Raw genomic sequence first — 18,310 nt, forward strand, 5'->3', positions numbered from 1 at the left:
GGAAACAGTGAAACTGTTCATAGAGTCATATGTTTACATTATTCAGGGTGTTTTGCATTTGTGTTTGTAGAGAATTTATATTTCTCTCACTATAGTACATAAAAAGGTTGTCCTTCACAGGAAGGCTCTATGCATTTCAAAACATTGTTGATTGCAACACAAAATAATATAGGGCTTAGTACACTGCCCTATGGCACCCCTTTCTCCTGAGCATAGCTACTCGACAGTGACGATCCACATCTCACTCTGAAAACTCGGTCATTAAGAAAATTGCAAATAAATTGTAGCAAATTAATCTCTATCCTGAAACTTAGGGGGGTATCTATGATCAGTCGCCTCCAAGTGCGATCAAAGGAATTTTGAATATCAAGAAATACCGCCAGTAACTTATTTTTCTTTAGAAACGATTTACATAAAGAGTGTTCAAGTTGTACAAGATTGTCTCTTGTTCCTCTATTTTTCCTGAATCCACTTTGCCATGATGGTAATAGCTCATTATTCTCCAGATACCAATACAGCCTTTTTTTTCCATTGCACATGGAGTAAGTTAAGGATATAGGGCGATAGCTTTTAGCTATGCGTACTGGCTTATCTGCTTTTAGTAGTGGTATGGTGATAGCCATTGTCCAAATATTCGGAAATCTCCAGTTAAATAAATCCTGTTAATTATTTTAAGAATGACCGTTTTATCAGTTTCTTTCAAGTTCTTGATGAAGCTAATACAAATATTGTTGAGCCCTGGGGACGTATCGCTGCGAGAATTAAGAGCCACAGCCAGTTCCACATGTGTGAAAGAGTAATTTAGTGGGTCGGAGGAGTTGGTGTGACAATTATGGGTGGCATTTCTCGATTGTTTTTTATGGCCATGAACGAATCGTCAAAATTTGCTGAAGAAGAGATATTTTGATAATGTTTGGCAAAAGTCTCAGCTATGGCTTTGGAATCCGCAATGCACCGTCCATCACTTAATTCGATGTACGTTATTGTTGTAGTGTTACCACAACCCCTATTTTACATATAGTATCCCAAAAAACTGATACTGGTGTGCTAGAGGTGGTAATTTCTAGAAATTTCTTCCAAGATACCCTTTTACTATTTTTAATTGTGTATCTAGCATGCTTTTTAGCTATAATTTATTTATTTAAATTAAAGCTAGATGGTCGGCGAAGAAATACACTTTGACATTTTTTCTTTGTTTCACTGCTCGTTTGCACTCCTCATTCCACCAAGGGACATTTTTTCGTAGATGCTTTTCAGAGAGTGCTGATCTCGGGACGGCTACTTGTGCAGCTTCTGTTAGTTTCTTATTTAGGTTTTCGATCAATCTATCTGTATCAGTGCTTTCTGTATCTAAATTGCCAAGATGAACTGACTGTTGATATAGGGACCTGTTTGCTTTTTTGATTTTCCATGTACATGGACGGTTGATAGTTTGTTGCCTCTGGGGCAATACGCAAATCACAATTGGAAAATGGTCACTGCCATGGGCATCCTTCAGTGTATACCACTGTTACTGTTAATAAGGTTGACACTAATGTTGTAAAGAATTTCACTCCATAGGTGTTGCAACACGCCCAGGTGTTACAGGTCAACTGGTTGCAGTCGGTGATCAAAAAGCCTTCTCTGCAATGCATTCCTTGATGCAATGGGATTGAGATCTGGAGACAATGGAGGAAGGGGCAGATGGGAAATTCCCAGGTTTCCTAAACATTGATGAACAACTCTGCCTCTATGAGGCCGGCATTGTCATCCAGAAATTGAAAATCCCTGCAAATGAGATTGCTGGGTCGAGGGATGTGTTCCTCGATAATTTCTTGGATGTGATGGAGTGTAGTGAGGTTGTATTCAATAATTATTACAGTTCGTCCTCCAGTGTAAATCCCAGCCCAGACCATTACACCGCCTCCTCCAAACTGTACTGAAGGGACAACGATTGGGTATGCATTCCCGGTTCTCGGTAGACTCTTCGGAGCCTGCTATCACTGTACAGACACGCGACATCAGTAAACACAACAGCATTCCGGTTGTTGTTCTCTTCTAGGCGCTCACCATATTCTTCTAAGTTGCTGGCGGTGGGCTTTTGCTGTAAGTTGTCTCAAAGAGGCATACAATGTGAGGCCAACTTCCTACAAATGATTCATAATCATTGATAAAGGCCTTGCCAAAACATCTTGCAGTTTATCTAGTATCTAGCGGGCACTATGGCAAGGGTTCCGTCTTCCAGCGATGACAATATTTCTGTCCTCCCTTAGTTTTGTAATGCACTGAGATACACTACCAGGCCTCCTATTGGCACTTCCAGAATCTTGGAATGGGAGACCACATTCTGAGAAACAACTGCATCTGCAATATTCACTTGCTGGTGACCTCGACGACTCATTCTCACAATAATATTGCGAACTTCTGTTTCAAGATGAGTTCTTTCAATTGTTAAAGTGGAGAAAAGATGAGAAAAAATGTTGTTTACAAAATGTGTAATCTTCATGTTTACTATTCTTACGTAAATCTATTATTAAAAATGAGGATTAACATTTGTTCATTTTTGGTTTTGTATTTTCTTTTTTGTTTTGTCCAACTAACAAGAACATATTGGTTCATTTAATTAAAATTAATAGAATAAGAATAAATTACAAATATCCATATTCATTTTTGAACAGTTTAATAAGCCCACCTTCATCATTTCTGTGGCTAAGACTCTCCCCAAGCCCATTCTAATGACTTTCAAAAGTTTATCAATGAACATAATTTTAACGTACTGTTACATAGATTAATATCCTAATCGCATTTTTTACACCACAATTATTTATATTGTATTACTATTATTTTTAATTTAACATTATAATACATAAACCATTGTAATGTGTTAGGTCATTAAATACATACATATAAAAAAAGACAGCTGGTTTATGCTACTAAGGAACATGAAAGAAGACTTAATACATCTAGTTAAATATCACTCATTGACAATAACATGATTACTACACACATTAAAATTACATCACAATAGTTGTATACAAAAAATTACATCTCTTTCAGGTGACAAACTTTCCAGTTTTTATGGGAAACATTATATCAGTTATCTGGAAACTTAATATTCAAATATGCCATTCTTTTAATGCCACAGTACATAGTGGTGTCAAGAATTCTGAACTTCTCTTGAGATCTGAGCCGCCATTTTTGATTATTTTGGTCTGCCTAATCTTACTGTTTGGTCTGTCATAGTTGTTCGGGTTTTTTCCATCTTTAGTGGTACGCTTGTGTTATTTTGCAATGCTTATTACCCACATTAATGGTATAAATAAAGCCTGTTTCAGGCCATTAACGAAGTTTGTGAACAATATTAGAACAACCTGTAAACATTGTTCCCAACCAGACCTCAGTGTTTCTCCAGTTTCCCTGTGGTAGCAAATAGCAAGAGAACGTACCAGTTATGATAATAAAATTTTGAGATGGAGCAGCAGTTCGAAACATTAATAGGATGTTGCCATTGATTTTAAAGCCCTGGGCTTATGATTGGACGAACATACATTAGATAATGATTTTGATTGTAGGGTGTGCACTTTTTCATAAATCTCAGCAACTGTTATTTTTTTCAAAGTTTGTTATACTTTTGTGTTCGAACTCCATTATCAAATGTTGAATGTCAATAAAGCCGTTAGTTCCAACTTTTTATTAGTTTATTTAGAAAGTTTTTCACTTGAATTGAATGAAATAATTACATTTAATGAAAATAAAATAAACCAGTTAACATGAGGAGGTAGTGTGTTTGTTACATTAGTTGGTTATTCGTCATTTCAATGGCACCCCTAAAATAGTAAATAACCAAAACCCAAAAAACATGTAAATAACGGATCGAATAATTATTTATTGTGATAGAGGCATGTTTTTAAATTTTCATTTGTTTTTTTTTCTTTTTTTTTTACGAGGGTTCGCAACAGCAGAGGTCATATCAACCCTCAGGGTGCCGGTGTTTTTGAAAAAAAGCCCATTTGTAAGTATGTCGGGTTCAAATGCAGGGCCGCTGGATTTGAACCCGGGACCTTTACCTTACAGTGATGAGCGCCGTGTCAAAGACTAAACCTTGAGGCCACCGACGTCCCCCTTTGTTAACTTTTATTTACACATTTCATGAGAATTATAAGGATAGTAATAAGGATAATCTGCATTTGTCACTCATTGGCACATTTAATTATTCTATTTGAGCTTTTATTATATTAAGGAGTAATTTTATATTGAAGAAAATGTAATGTAATAAGTATAAGCAAATGTTCTAGCATGTCTGAAAATGATATTAAGTCAGAAAGTCAAGTTCATTGTCTAATTATGGTATTTTTTATTGGTAATGATATGGTAAGATTTAAAAGCAAATTTGCTCAAAATATTCTTTGTAAATATATATTATTTTCATTTTTTATTTGCTTAGAGTATTATACTGCCATGTGAATAATATTTGTACATTAATTCGTATTACACAATATTAATATCACAATAGACACTATTAATAATATATATATGCTCTGGAAAGATTTCCCGTTCTTCATTTACTTCATTCAATTCCTAATTATGTGGTTTAAATCTTTGTGGGTTACATAAACTGTCACATAGTGGTAATGGTTTTTCCCTATGTCTAGGTTGCAAACCTTTTTAATCTTTTTAAAAAGGTAGTTCCTAGTTACAGTTAGAAAGGGGTTATAGGCTGTTAGCTTCTCAGTCAAACTAAGGTTGAGCATAGGCATATGTTGGCACATTCATCATGAAACCATGGTGTACGGCGTACAAGTGAAACATGGTTTTGTTGCCTTTGTTATTTTTGAGGTATTCATTTTGCCTAATATTGCATGTCTAATAGTGGTATAGGTACAGCCAGAATAGTGCTAGAAATTGTGACTTTTAAGCCAAGTGGTTTTACTTCATTATATTTAAAACCGGTATGACCTTTTATTTTTGCTATTGTAATGCCATTCCCTCTCTAATAAATTTCTTTGGTTGCAATTAAAATTTGTTATTTTTGTGAATAAATTTATTTTCATTTCAAAGCTTATAAACCCCACTCAGACAGTCTATAACAAAAATAACAGTAATAAAAATAAAAGAAAATATAATAAATAAATAAGAGCCACTCTTAACTCAACAAAGAACCAAACTATCCACTATGATATTTTAATATTTTATTATACTTATATTTTAGATTTTATATAAAATCTAACTGGTCTAAACCTAATGATCTGTGATCTGTCTACTCCATGTTTTTGTGTTAAAAGTTAACACCAAGCAATTCTCAAAAGTGGATCTTGATATTTTTCAGAAGTTAAATTTAATTTACCACCAAGAAGAATAAAATATTTTTCTAAAAAAGTTGGCATTTTGGAACATGGAAACCACATTTCCTGCTACCAACACGTATACAACTAGAACAGCGGTTCCAAAATACTGTTATGGACGCTCATGATGTAACCTCATACATAAGGACAAGATATTTTTTATTTGATTTTCGACAAGTAAATAACAAGAATTTTATAAATTCTATAAGTATCGCTAACTTACGACACCAAATGAGTACATAATTCGGAACTATTTATTTTTAATCTCTGTTTTTAAACTTATATCGTTTTTCGACGTTTTAAAATTAAGACAAGGACCCTTGGAGGTGTCCAGTTCGGAAAGGTCGAACTATACAGTAAACCGGCAAAGAAAGAGCTCCGTGGGTGGTACAAGATTTTATTTCAGTAGGAATCTCAGTAGAAACGAGCAACGCCATAAAAAACGATGCTTCTGATAATATTCGTTTTCCCTCGGTTCTATAAAAATGGTCAGGAGTAAGGATTCCGAGAAATCAACGGAAGATAACAGGCGCCGAATATCGAGTACCACTGCCGCCGGGCATGCGTCTTGGTTCACCATCCGGTCAATTGGGCCAAACAAGTAAAAAATCACTATACGACGTACGGAAAATTACTCATATTGGTCATAAACGAAAGATACATTGCAAATAAACATTTGGTAAATGGAGGATAAACAGGAGGAAAACGCAATGACCAAGGAGTAACGTTATATTTTTCTTTTTTCTTTGTATTTAAATACTACTGCAAATAGTCTCAGACCGAGAAGGACTTCTTCAAGGCAAAAATTACGATAAACACATAAGAATAAAAGATTACCAGCAAAACATCGAAGCCAAGCGGATCGGGACATCCTTCTTTTCTTTTTTAACTCCTCAATATAATAAATCCCCCCAATTTAACAAAAATACTTTGTTATTTTCATAAACCAAACTATCATTACATTATAAGTTAGAAGTATTGAATTAATTTATCTTAGATAAAATTAAATTAATACAACAATTTCAACACCGTGACATATTTGATTTAGATAAATCTTCGGTCTAAAATGCGTTTATTTAAAAATTTTCTTGTCATAATATTTTATATAAATAATATAATCCGCTAATATCAATTCCCTAAATTGGTTTCAAGAGGCCTTCGATTTTAAAGTAACTCTCTAAAATTAAGTAATTCCATTAAATGTTTATTATCTGCCAACAATAGCCAAACAATTTTTCAAGCATTCGAGCAGAAAAATACCTGTCAATTCAGTTAATCTTCACTGCTTGAGTCCTTCAAAGTTATTTTTCCTTCAGAAAATATTCTACTGATACATATTGAATACTGCATTCATAAACGTCCTTATCGTTGATGCGGTTTGTCTCCTTGAACAAGATCAATCATCGGGGTTGTGCGAAAAGAACACCTGTAATGATAGGACCCCTATCCCATTAGATGTCAATGTATCAATCATTTCTCCACATACCAACTGCTAGCAGTCATATCAAACATTTACAATAGTTACGTTGTTAATTGCCGTATTGGTTTTTACTAGTAAACATTTATTATTCACACAGAAAGAAAGATATCTTCATGGGCTATTTGGAAAATACATCGCGCATGATGTAACTTGTAGCACGATGCCTTGCAACGTATGCATAGCGCGCAGGGATTGCTGCTTTATAACATCCTGTTTATATAATTGAGTATTTGCAAAATTCAATAATATTAGATCTAGGATGAACAGTTATTACAAGCAACATTCTTGTCTTTATTTTATATTTTAAAATTAAAATAGTAAAAAATTAATCCATTAATTATACTTAACACTATTGAGTTTCCTCAATAGGGAGGAAATCGGGAGGCCATTAGCGAGAGGACTGCCTGGAAGGGTTCGTTTTTTTTTGTTTTTTTTTAAAGGGTTCGCAACAGCAGAGGTTGTGTCGACCTTCGGGGTGACGGTGTTTTTGAAAAAAAGCCCATTTGTACGTCGGGTTCGAATGCAGGGCTGCTGGACGGTTATGAAAATCGTATGTGTATAAAAGTGTATTATTAATATAATGTATACAGAGTGTTAAACTGAACATGACCCAGGGGAATTTTTCGATTACTAAGCGGAATTATGAAATGGGTATTTATAATTTTTAATATAATCTAATTAAATATCATTAACCCTTTTGCGGAATTTCAGGAAATCGGTGTTAAGAACACTCAACTTAATTTTTTTTAATAAACCCCCTACGTTATATCACTGAAAAGTGTTTTTCACTTTAGAATAAACCTTTTTCTTAGAACTGGAAAAATTATAGTGATTTTTAATGGCGTTACATTAAGTAAATTATCGCTGTTATTGAGAGTTTCTCCTCTTTCATATTATAGGTCAATGTTTCAGCTCCGATAAAATAATGTCAAGCCGTTCAGGTAGCAATGTTTCTTTAAAAAATACAAATGTAGCATGATTAATTACATTTTATGAACATGTCAAAAAACATATCATCAAAGTCTGAGGCGACAACGAAACACAAAAAAATTCTCGGAAGATAATTGATTGATTTTTCTTAAAGTTGACATCATGAAACAAAAGTTTCAAAAAATAAAACGATTACTATGATAATATTATCAGCATTTCAAAATGCTGAGCCGGCATAGAGTTACTTATTAGCGGGTGTGTCGAAGATCCTCACTGAAGATGGCAATGTCGAAAAGAGTTTGAGTAATTCAACAAACCCGCGAGTGAGAACGGACCCAATAAGTGACCTCTGCCGATTCAGCATGAGTTCACCGACTAGTAGACCAGCACCCTTCATTAACTCTAACATTTCAAAACTTGGAAAAAACAGCAATAATTTCGATCTTTCGATAATACCAATAAACGTTCTGCAAAATTTTCTTACTTAAGGCCAACAAAAAAATATATCCAAAAATTAGGCAGTGTATAAAGATTGACAATATATGCATCACAGGGGCAATGACTACAACCCCATCCTTTTTTTTTTTTTTTTTCTCTTCTCATAGGATCATATTTCGCCTTGATCGGGCAGGCGAACAGGCGCCCAGCCAACGGCATTCCACCCACCGGGTAATACCACCTGCATTGAACATTTAAGTTTTGCTTAGCCGATCTTTCAGAGGGATGTGCACGACACTGCTATCATCCACATGCCTCCCAGATCAGGGGTCCTAGTGCTGATCCGGGGTTCCCTAGGAGTGGATACCACCAACAGATAAGGGAAAGTGGCCCTTATTCTTGAAAATTCCTGCCTATATCAATAAGGGGGAGTATTTTCTTTTGGGAATTTGGCGAGATCCAGCAGGACTCTAGGCTTCGGTATTGTCCATGGAGGTTTTGAGGCAGCTCCCTGTTTGTAGAGCTGAGGTACTGCGGCATTGAGTGAATTTAAGCAGATCGTTGCTCTGGACATAAAGTGCTTTCTTTTGCAGTTTAAGGCATAGTCTAGTGGGGGTAACCGAGTGTGTATTCTAAAAATAGCGGGTGAGTCTAAAAATAGAGGGGGATGACCGGATTTTGGCTATCAGTTTGCTTCTAGTAAGCTTCCACGCTGGTCGAGGGGAAGCTCTCCTGCACCTATGTGCAGGCTGCTCACTGGGCTAGAGCGGAAAGCTCCCAAAGCCGTTCGCAAACCTGCATTCTGAACACTTCTTATTAGATTGAGGTTACTTTCACTTGCGGATCCATAAGCACAGCAACCATAATCGAGCTTAGAGCGAATCAAACTCTATAAAGCTTAAGCATACTTACTCTATCAGCTCCCCATGAAGCGCCAGCTATCACTTTTAGGAGGTTGAATCAATTCGTACACTGCGTTTTTACATGTTTGAAGTGTTCTCTCCAAGTCAAGCACCTGTCAAAAACAATCCCTAAGTATTTGACGGAGTCGGTGAATCTCACACATTGCCCATTGATCATCAGTGTTGCCATTTCTCTGGGTCTTTTCTTTGCAAACAACCCCATCCTTAAAAACACTATTCAACCTACCTCCGTTAGGAACGTAGGAAAAACTCATACAGAGTCCAAAACAATAAATAAATTGCATGGGAACTAATTTCGGTTATACAACAATAACAAATAAAATTTATTATTAATTATTTATCTCGATTATAATCCCGAAAATAACTTTTGCAACATATGTAAAGTTTTAACAGACTACAAAGAAGAAGACGAAACCATGAGAAAATCAAATTATATGATACACAGATGACTCCAAAACCAACTAAGGTACCGGGACTGGTATATACAAGCCTATCAACTATCAAACAAATTAGCGAGGTACACCTTGATTTTCAAGCTGAAATACATCTATCAAAGCTTGTGCCATAGAAAATCGTAAAATAGTTTACAATGACAAAAAAATACTCACAAGATTAAAATAACCAAGCAGCTCAAAAAGCATTAGCATGTAAAACGGTCAAATCCAAAATCTCGAACCTGGGAAAACATAACAACCTGACAATATCTTGTGTGCCAGGGCATCCGCAAAACCATTCGACCAGAAACTACACAATATTGGGATAACACGATGAAACATAGACTACTCCATCTAAGAATGGTCCTAAAAAAAAGCGAAAGGAGAAAAAGGTGAGCTCCAAAGACGCTAGATATAGTAAACCTACGAAGTTATGGTTAAAGAACCCTCGATAAAACTGGCAAACACATTGCTACAGTTAGACAAGGTAAAACTCAAGGGAATGATAGGGCTCTATACTGGTCATTGGCATCTGATAAAGCACCTTCATAACATGGGTATATTCCAATAATGACAGTATTTGTTGGAGGTACCCCAAGGGTTCCAAGAAGACCCTGGAAAAGACTTGCAGCAATGAGCTATTACTTGTTAAAAGAAGGATCAAGTGAACTGAACAAAGGAACTAAGAAAAGTACAATCACCCAAATGGCTTTAGTGTTTAGGGAATACCCCCCTCTTCCTAACAACCTTCTCAACATCATCATTATCAATACTAATAAAAACAACTGTAACTTTTCCCCTAGGTCCGATTTCAATTTTGTGGAAAAAACTTTTTCAATTGCAATTCATAGCGTTACATTTAACATTTTTAAGTTGTCCTAAACCTCGACTTTCCTGAAGTACACAAGGGTAGATGATTTTAATTGTATATGAAAAATATTTTTATAAAAACGTATTTTTTGCAATTTCAAAGTCTGTTTTAATTGTCGAAAAAATGTCGGGGGAAGGGTTTATGTTAACTAATTGTCAAAATACATGTTACATTATTTCACCGTCATGAAACATACCTGTTGCTTTATTGTAATTTGTACTTGCAATGTCATTTCTTTTAATATCATTTGATTAAAAGTATTATATTTAGCATATAATCGCCTTGTGCCTTATTGCAGGCAAGTTAAGAGTATTTATTATCATACCATGATCAAATAATCCATTCTAGGCAATGAAACATTATTTTTCCTACATAACATAGTAGGCGCAAACAAGTTCGAGACGGGAGGATATTTTCCCTCATATTAAATGCTTCGTGTTAATGGAGATGTCAAGACATTTTATTGCATCTCCGGCGGAATAAGAGTGCCCAGAACGAGTTCTAATATATCTTCCATATAATATTCATTTTTTTAGGTTAATATATGTTTATTTTATTCTTATCACGTTTAAAGTAGTATGATATAAGCTATTTTTAAATTAATAAACGGAAAAAATGAAAACAAATTATATTTCATCGTAGAACAGAAGATTCATATTTATAGAAATGGGGTGAATCAGTTTTAACCCTTAATGCGACAATATTTGCAACAACGCGTATTTTCTTTCTTATGAGTTCACAACTGTTTAAAATTAGGCTGTTCCGTCTTCATCATGAGAGTATTCCAAATCGCATTACATTTTAGGTTTTCAGTACAGCCTAGAACATTCGTACTATAATGTATTCTGTTGTTAACTTCTCAATTACGCTTTGGCAAAAATAGGTTTTACTTATTTATTTTTCGGTTTCCTCAATTATTTAAAAAAATTCGTGTTAAAATTAGCTTATTTCCTTATTTAACATATTTTTAACGTTAAAAATTAATCTATGTAGGTTTTAGAAAGTCATAATTTTTCTCTGCGTTCCATCTTTACTTGGAAAGTATTTTAAATATTTCTGAAAAACATTTTATATTATTTTATAATTTGTTGAAGCCGTGAGGAACTGCATGCACCATGAACCAACACCTGAACTGCACCACCGCCCAGCATACTCCTATTCTAACATAAACTAAATCTAAATTTTAACCTATGAAATAAATACCCCACTATATACAAACCATTATCCCAATATCTCTTAAAAACCTAAAAAGTTTTTCCTTAAATTCGCTGCCATGCTCCAGCATTCTCCTATAATCCGGCGTTATTACATTTCGGTCCCTATACGGGGCTAAGCTGCGACACCCTTCCAACACGTGTGGCCCCGTGAGTCTGTCAACTTGGTATGCTGGGCACCTAGGTCGACTCGCGTCAACCAACAGGTACCTATGAGTCGCACGTGTGTGACCGATCCGCAGGCGGGTCAGAACAACGCTTTTCTTTCGAGATATCCCCTCCGGGCTCCACCGGTTAACCGTCGGACGGACACCAGCGCCTCAGTCAAGTCGGCCCAAGACGCTTCCACTTGTCTAATATCATATTTTCACTATTCTCCTAGCGTCGTCAGGCCGAATCGGGGTGGTCTCAACACCATCACTGTGAGGAACGAGAGTACCCGCTTTCGCGGCCAGGTCCGCTCTCTCGTTCTCCTCCAGTCCGACGTATCCTGGAATCCAGGCTAAAACCACCCTTTTCCCGGCGCGCACAATGTGCCGACCAGTGGATCCCGTGTATAGGGGTCTCTCAGTCGCTTATTTGTTATTGTTTTTGATTTATTTCCTTATCATCTATCACGGGTTCTTAAGTATGGGGACTTTGACTCTCTTCCCGAAAAAATATCAAAATTATTGCAAAGTCGAGAGTGATAGAGGAAGCCAAACTGCGGTTGAGATAATTACTAATGCGATTATTAATTTAGTTAACTAGATTATTGATTTATTTCTTTATAATTATAAATTACATAATTAATCATCATATATAATTAATCAGCCCATAGTAATGAAAATAAAGACCAAGAACATTTCGAAGTCCTAGAGTTGGAAGAACCTGAAACTCTTGACTCTGAAGAACATGATGATTCGCGTGTAATTGACGTACAGGAACCGTGATCTCTTAACTATTTAAAATGCCGAGGAAATGTCAAAACTTTACCAAGGCACCAAAAGTCCTTAGATTTTATGTAAAGACATTAATGACCCTGCTTGGTCGACCATATATATTCACAATTGGTAACTCGTTTTAGTACAGTAGATGGACAACAAACCAGCTACTTTCACTAGCTCTTTTCAACAATACAGTAAAACCTAGAAAAATATCTCAAAAGAAAAAAGAAAAGAAAAACGAAAAATTGAGTTAAGTTATTATTATAAAAGTTATTATCCATCACAATCAGCATATAATTGGTGTAGACCTGTTTCGTCTTTGTTGCATCATTTTTTATATATGTAAAACTTATTTATTTATATGCCAGGGTAGCTCTCTTGTAGTATTGGTGATACATTTTTGATTAGCCCATTTTGAAGACTAAAAATTTGTTGAAAAGCAATGTGTCCTTTTTTTTCTGAACAACTTCCTGATTTTTCCGGTTCGTTGGAATTGAGAGATTTTCAATCCTTAAGTAGTGTTTTTTTTTCTTTTAGTTTTGACTAACTTCCAATATCACAATTGCATTGTTTTTTTTTCCAAATTGGAATAGTTAATCTTACGCATTCTAAGATCTCAGTACCTAATCTAGCTCAGGTTACTCTTGAAAGGCTCAATTCACAATGAAAATTCTACATCGTGTTTTAGTAAGCAACATGATTTTTACCCGAGAAATTCACCATCAGATTCAATTAACTCAAATTAAAAAAAAAAAGTTCACCGAACATACCACATAAAAAGGGCCATTATTTAATTGATAATAAAGGGAAATTAAAACAACCAACGGCTTTTGTTCCAGGGCTTTCAAACGATTAAATCAAAATGATGGAATTAGCTTGGATCTTTGGTCAATAGCGAAATAAAAAAAAACATTACGGCATTTTACACCTCTGAACCCCAAGACACGATTAGAATTTACTGATGGCCCCATACCCAGCACTAAAACGTTTACGTTGATTTGATTACCGATTTTATGTTATTTTGGAATCAAGAATTTCAGTAGTAATTTTTGGACCCATTTAAATAAAATATAAATGTCTCTTATTCATCCGCCTCAAACGGGCTATAAATAAAGTTTTTATGCATAAAAAATAATAATAATCAAACAAAAGGAGGCAAAAATGCAATTTTGTGCTGTAAAGCGTACGGAACATGTGGATCGTTAAGTAGTAAAGTATTTTATTTAAAGGAGTTTATTAAAAGCAAGTGTTTTTCTTTTTAAAAAAATAGCACTAAAAATGGATCTGCCAACCATTGTGCATGTGTTTTACACATTTTTATGATTAAGCTTACCGTAACTTTGAAATCCTACTTTTTCCCCAATATCTGTGACTGAAATCGTTCCTCGTCTCGTTAGGGCGCAGAATGAGAAGTTGCAAGAAGAAGAGTGAAATTGTTCTTCTGAAATTGATGACTGGCCGAAGAGAAAAAATAAACAGGGGCAAAGCAAAGGAAAAAACTATATCGAAAAATTTATTGGACTTTGACCTCTCGCCAACGAAAATATCGACATTGGTTTGCACAATAATATAACGCCTAATTTTTATGTTATTTTTTATTATGGAAACTATTAACCAGTAAATCAATAAGAAATATACATATGTGTACAATTAATTTTAAAAATAAAAAAAGTATTCCAATATACGGCATGGTAGCAAAAAAAGAAACATATAAAATGAGCTAGAAAAAGAAAAGGAACGGATCAAATAGATAACTGAGACTAGATACCGTTGACATCGAAGAGACAAGGCAGCCGGGCATAACAAATGAGGTGGCGACATTTCATTGTAGAATTGGGGAATTCTAATAGACGAGAAGCAGAAAGCCGTTGCGTACCAAAAAAGAAAAGGTACCAGTCACAATACCTAGAACACACTCCCAAGAAATGAAACAAGTCCTCTACATCCTCAGAACCGCATAAGACGCTTTGTTCATCCATATGTTCTCTCTAAGGTGTGTGATTGAAATAAACAAGCTCTCTTCGTAATTTAAAAATCCATCTTAACTGGGACAAAGACAATACGTTTGACAGTCAGCTAGAAGGCTACACATATTAAAGCCAGGGTTTAGATGTGGTATGTTATGGTGGAAAGGATGCTAGGAAGCGGTGTTTGTATTCCCCAGGCACTGCAGCCTTCTGGTTTATTGTACCTTCCTAGTTCCTTAGTTCAGTCAATAGACTCAATCCTTCTTCTTAGAAGTATCAGGTCATTGACTGTTACTGCTGCAATTTCATTCCCTAACTATTTTCCGTACGTTAGGTTAAACCTCCATTGAGCTGTTCCTTCGCATTCGAAGATGATATGAGTATCTGCAAATGGGGTCACCGCTGTATATACCCATGTTGTGTAGATGTTTTCTCACATACCAGTGACCGGTTAGTAGTACTACCACTCCTCTGAGTTTGACCCTCCCCAATTGTAACAGTGTTTTTGCCAGTCTCGGTGAGGGTTGTTTCATCATACGTTTACTATGTCTAGCACCGATAAAGTTGATCCATTTCACCTTTTGTTTTGCTTGGATCCATTCTGCGATGGAGGATTCTATATTTGTTTTTGTTATCCCAAGGATAGGTTCGGGGCCTATGTATGGTCTTGCAGATCCTCCTCTGACCAGTCTGTCTGCTTTCTCGTTACCAAAAATTCCTCTGTGCCCTGGCGCCCAAGATATCATCAGGTTGTTGTGTTTCCTCAGGTTTTGGAGATTTTGGATGCATTCATTGACTAGTTTTGATGTGATTCTTTTACATGCTAATGCTTTAATAGCTTCTTGGCTGTCTGATCTTATGAGGATTTTTTTGTCAGTGTAACCTCTTTTAAGATTTTCCAGGGCACAAGTATTGATGGCATGTATTTCCGCTTGAAAGACCGAAGTGTACTTCCCTAATGAGTTTGATTGCTCATGTTTTGGGCTTGTACAGAAAACGCCGGCTCCTTAGTTTGTTTTGGAGCCATCTGTGTACCATATCATTGTATCTGATGCTCTCCAGTGTTCTTTCTCTCCTTTGTAGTCCGTTGAGACTTTATAGGAAGTTGTGAAGATTGTTTCCGGGATCATGTAATCAGTCCCAATTTCTAATAATGGGTATCTGAATTTGTTGATTATGGTTGTATTCCCGAATTGTTTAGTTCCTTTCCAATTTAATTGTTTCTGGAGCCTAAATGAGCTTTTCCTAACCTCTCCTTGTATAATATTTCCAGTGGAGGTAGGTTTAGCAAAGTTTCTAATGCGTTTGTAGGGGTTGTTCTCATCGCCCTTGTGATATATAGGTTTGCTAGTCTTTGTATGCTGCCTAATGTTTTGGTAGTTACTTTTTATTGAGCTTTGTTCCACCAGTTTAGATGTGAGTAGAGAAAAAAAATGTGCAGAAGCGGCACGAGACGTGAAATGTTAACGGCTAGCTAATAAAGCTAATAATTGTTCATTCCAGAAAGATATATTTAGAGGTGAATTATCAAACGGAGAATTATATTTCCGAGTGAGATCTATCCAACTTGCAAACCGAAACGTGTTTTTGTTTATAATTTCTATAGCAAATAACCTGGGATTATGAGAGGGGGTTAGTTAAACACTCCAAGACAATACTTGAAGTGTAGCTTCAGAGTGTGAAGAAAAAAGAATGAGGAGATGAAACATGTAATGAGGTTGGCATTCGCGTAGAGCTAACAATTTCTTTATATTATTCTTTATATTCTCTCAAGTACCTCGTAAGCCTCGAAAATTCCAATTTGAGCACAATAGGAAGTATTGTAACGCCTATTATTAATTGTACCGTCGCAGCCCAAAAATGATTTGTTTGTGTGCATGATTAGGTGTCCAAAGGAACGTTTGATAATAGGTTATTCAAAAAGCTTAAATGAGTAGATAAGAAGAAGAAGAAAAATAACTTTATTCTGGGACTGGTATCTCCCGAAGAATAATACATGAAATAAGTAAAGGATATTCCTTCTATGAAATTAAAAATAAAATGAAATAAAAATCTTGGCACAATGTATACAAGTAAGGCAAGCCATAAGAAAAAAATAACAAGAATATTAAACAAAAATATCAAATATTAACGTAAGGTCCCTGTTTGGAAGGTGAGGAGCTAAGAAAGCTAGATAAAAAAGGCCGGTCCGCCTCCTCACACCCACCCCACCATATCATCTCCTTACTCCACTTCACCATCAACACCACAGCCTTCACCACATCCAAGCAGAATAAATTCAATTTCAACAAACGATTTTCATCAAGTCTCTTTTAAACATCTAGCAACTCTGCCATTTTATTTATCTTTGAGGTTAGAAAAAAAAACCCATCAACCTCAAACCGCATACATCAAGACATCTGACTGAGATAGTGAATTGGGAAGTCAGATAGATAGAAGGATAGACAGATTAATAGATATATAGATGTATAAACCGGTTGTATATAGATAAACAGATAGATGGATTGAGATATGAATATAGAAAGTGGTATATACATGGATAAATAGATAAATGAAGAGAACGGGAGGGAGGGAGAGTGAGAGATAGGGAGAGAACGAAAACAGACACAGAAAGGTAAGAACAAAATAAAAATACAGACGCAATGAAAGGGAATTGAAGATAAAAGATAGGGAGAGGAGAGAGAGAGAGAGTGAGAGGGTGAGGGAGAGGGAGAGTTCCAAATTTTATTTATAGACGCAGAATTTGGCCAACATTGACTGACCACTCTTACATCCAACAACTTTAAATTCAGGCAACAGGTGGACTCAAACATCAGGACATAATATTATTCAGATAACGAGATAGATAAACAGATAGATAGAAAATATTTATATATAGAGAGAAAGAAAGAGAGACTTAAAACACTTCCACATTTATAATTTACAATAAAGTATAGTGAAATATGTACAATAGTAATAATTCAATTCACTAGTTTCGTGGTCCGCTTGACCAATTAATATATTACAATTAATTAAGGTTTTCAGTCGAGATAAAAAAAGTCAATGGCACGAGCGGGATTCGAACCCACGATCTTCGGCTTGATAGGCCGCTGCTCGACCACTTGAGCTATCGTGACCTCGATCGACTCGGACATCAACTTTCCATCTCAAACACACCTTTTGAATTTACCCTCCTTTTTGCCATTTTTCAAATGTCGTGTAATCAATTTGATTCTCGGCGACAAATGAAATGGCCACGGAGAGCTTTAGTGAAGATATACTTGATTTTAAACGTATTCAATTCACTAGTTTCGTGGTCCGCTTGACCAATTTATCTCGCATCGAGGTCATGATAGCTCAAATGGTAGAGCAGCGGCGTACAAAGCCGAAGATCGTGGGTTCGAATCCCGCTCGTGCCATTGACTTTTTTATCTCGACTGAATACCTTAATTAATTAAAATAGAAATAATTATTATAAATAATATTTTAACGCCTTTCGTTGTGAAATTGAATTAAACGGAAAACAGAACGTATTACATTAATTGCAAGTTTTTCTGCAACGATCCAAGTATGAAGTGATTTTAACCAATAAAGCCACCACATCGAAAAGAGGTCGCTACGAAATAGTGTTTTAGGTATTTATTACAACTATTTTAATAAATTCTGAATCATATCTAAAATAAGCACGTTATGTTGGAAAATTATCATGGCTCTCCCAGTCTCAGGATTAATTACCAAAAAATCCGAAATATTAGAGATATCAGAAGACCTTAACCTTTATTTTTGTGAAAAATTTTAAGAGGAATTAATAATTATTATTAATAATC

General features: G+C 35.5%; 1 non-coding gene across 1 annotated transcript; it reads left to right on the plus strand.

Annotated features, from left to right (window-relative positions):
* The first annotated feature begins 17,829 nt into the window (after window positions 1–17,829).
* Trnac-aca lies at window positions 17,830–17,902 on the plus strand. Its single transcript has one exon. It is a non-coding gene; the product is annotated as a tRNA-Cys (tRNA).
* The last annotated feature ends 408 nt before the right edge of the window (window positions 17,903–18,310 follow it).

Source organism: Cimex lectularius, unplaced genomic scaffold (genome assembly GCF_000648675.2).
Source record: "Cimex lectularius strain Harlan isolate CLEC.00 unplaced genomic scaffold, Clec_2.1 scaffold35, whole genome shotgun sequence".
Lineage (NCBI taxonomy): Eukaryota > Metazoa > Arthropoda > Insecta > Hemiptera > Cimicidae > Cimex > Cimex lectularius.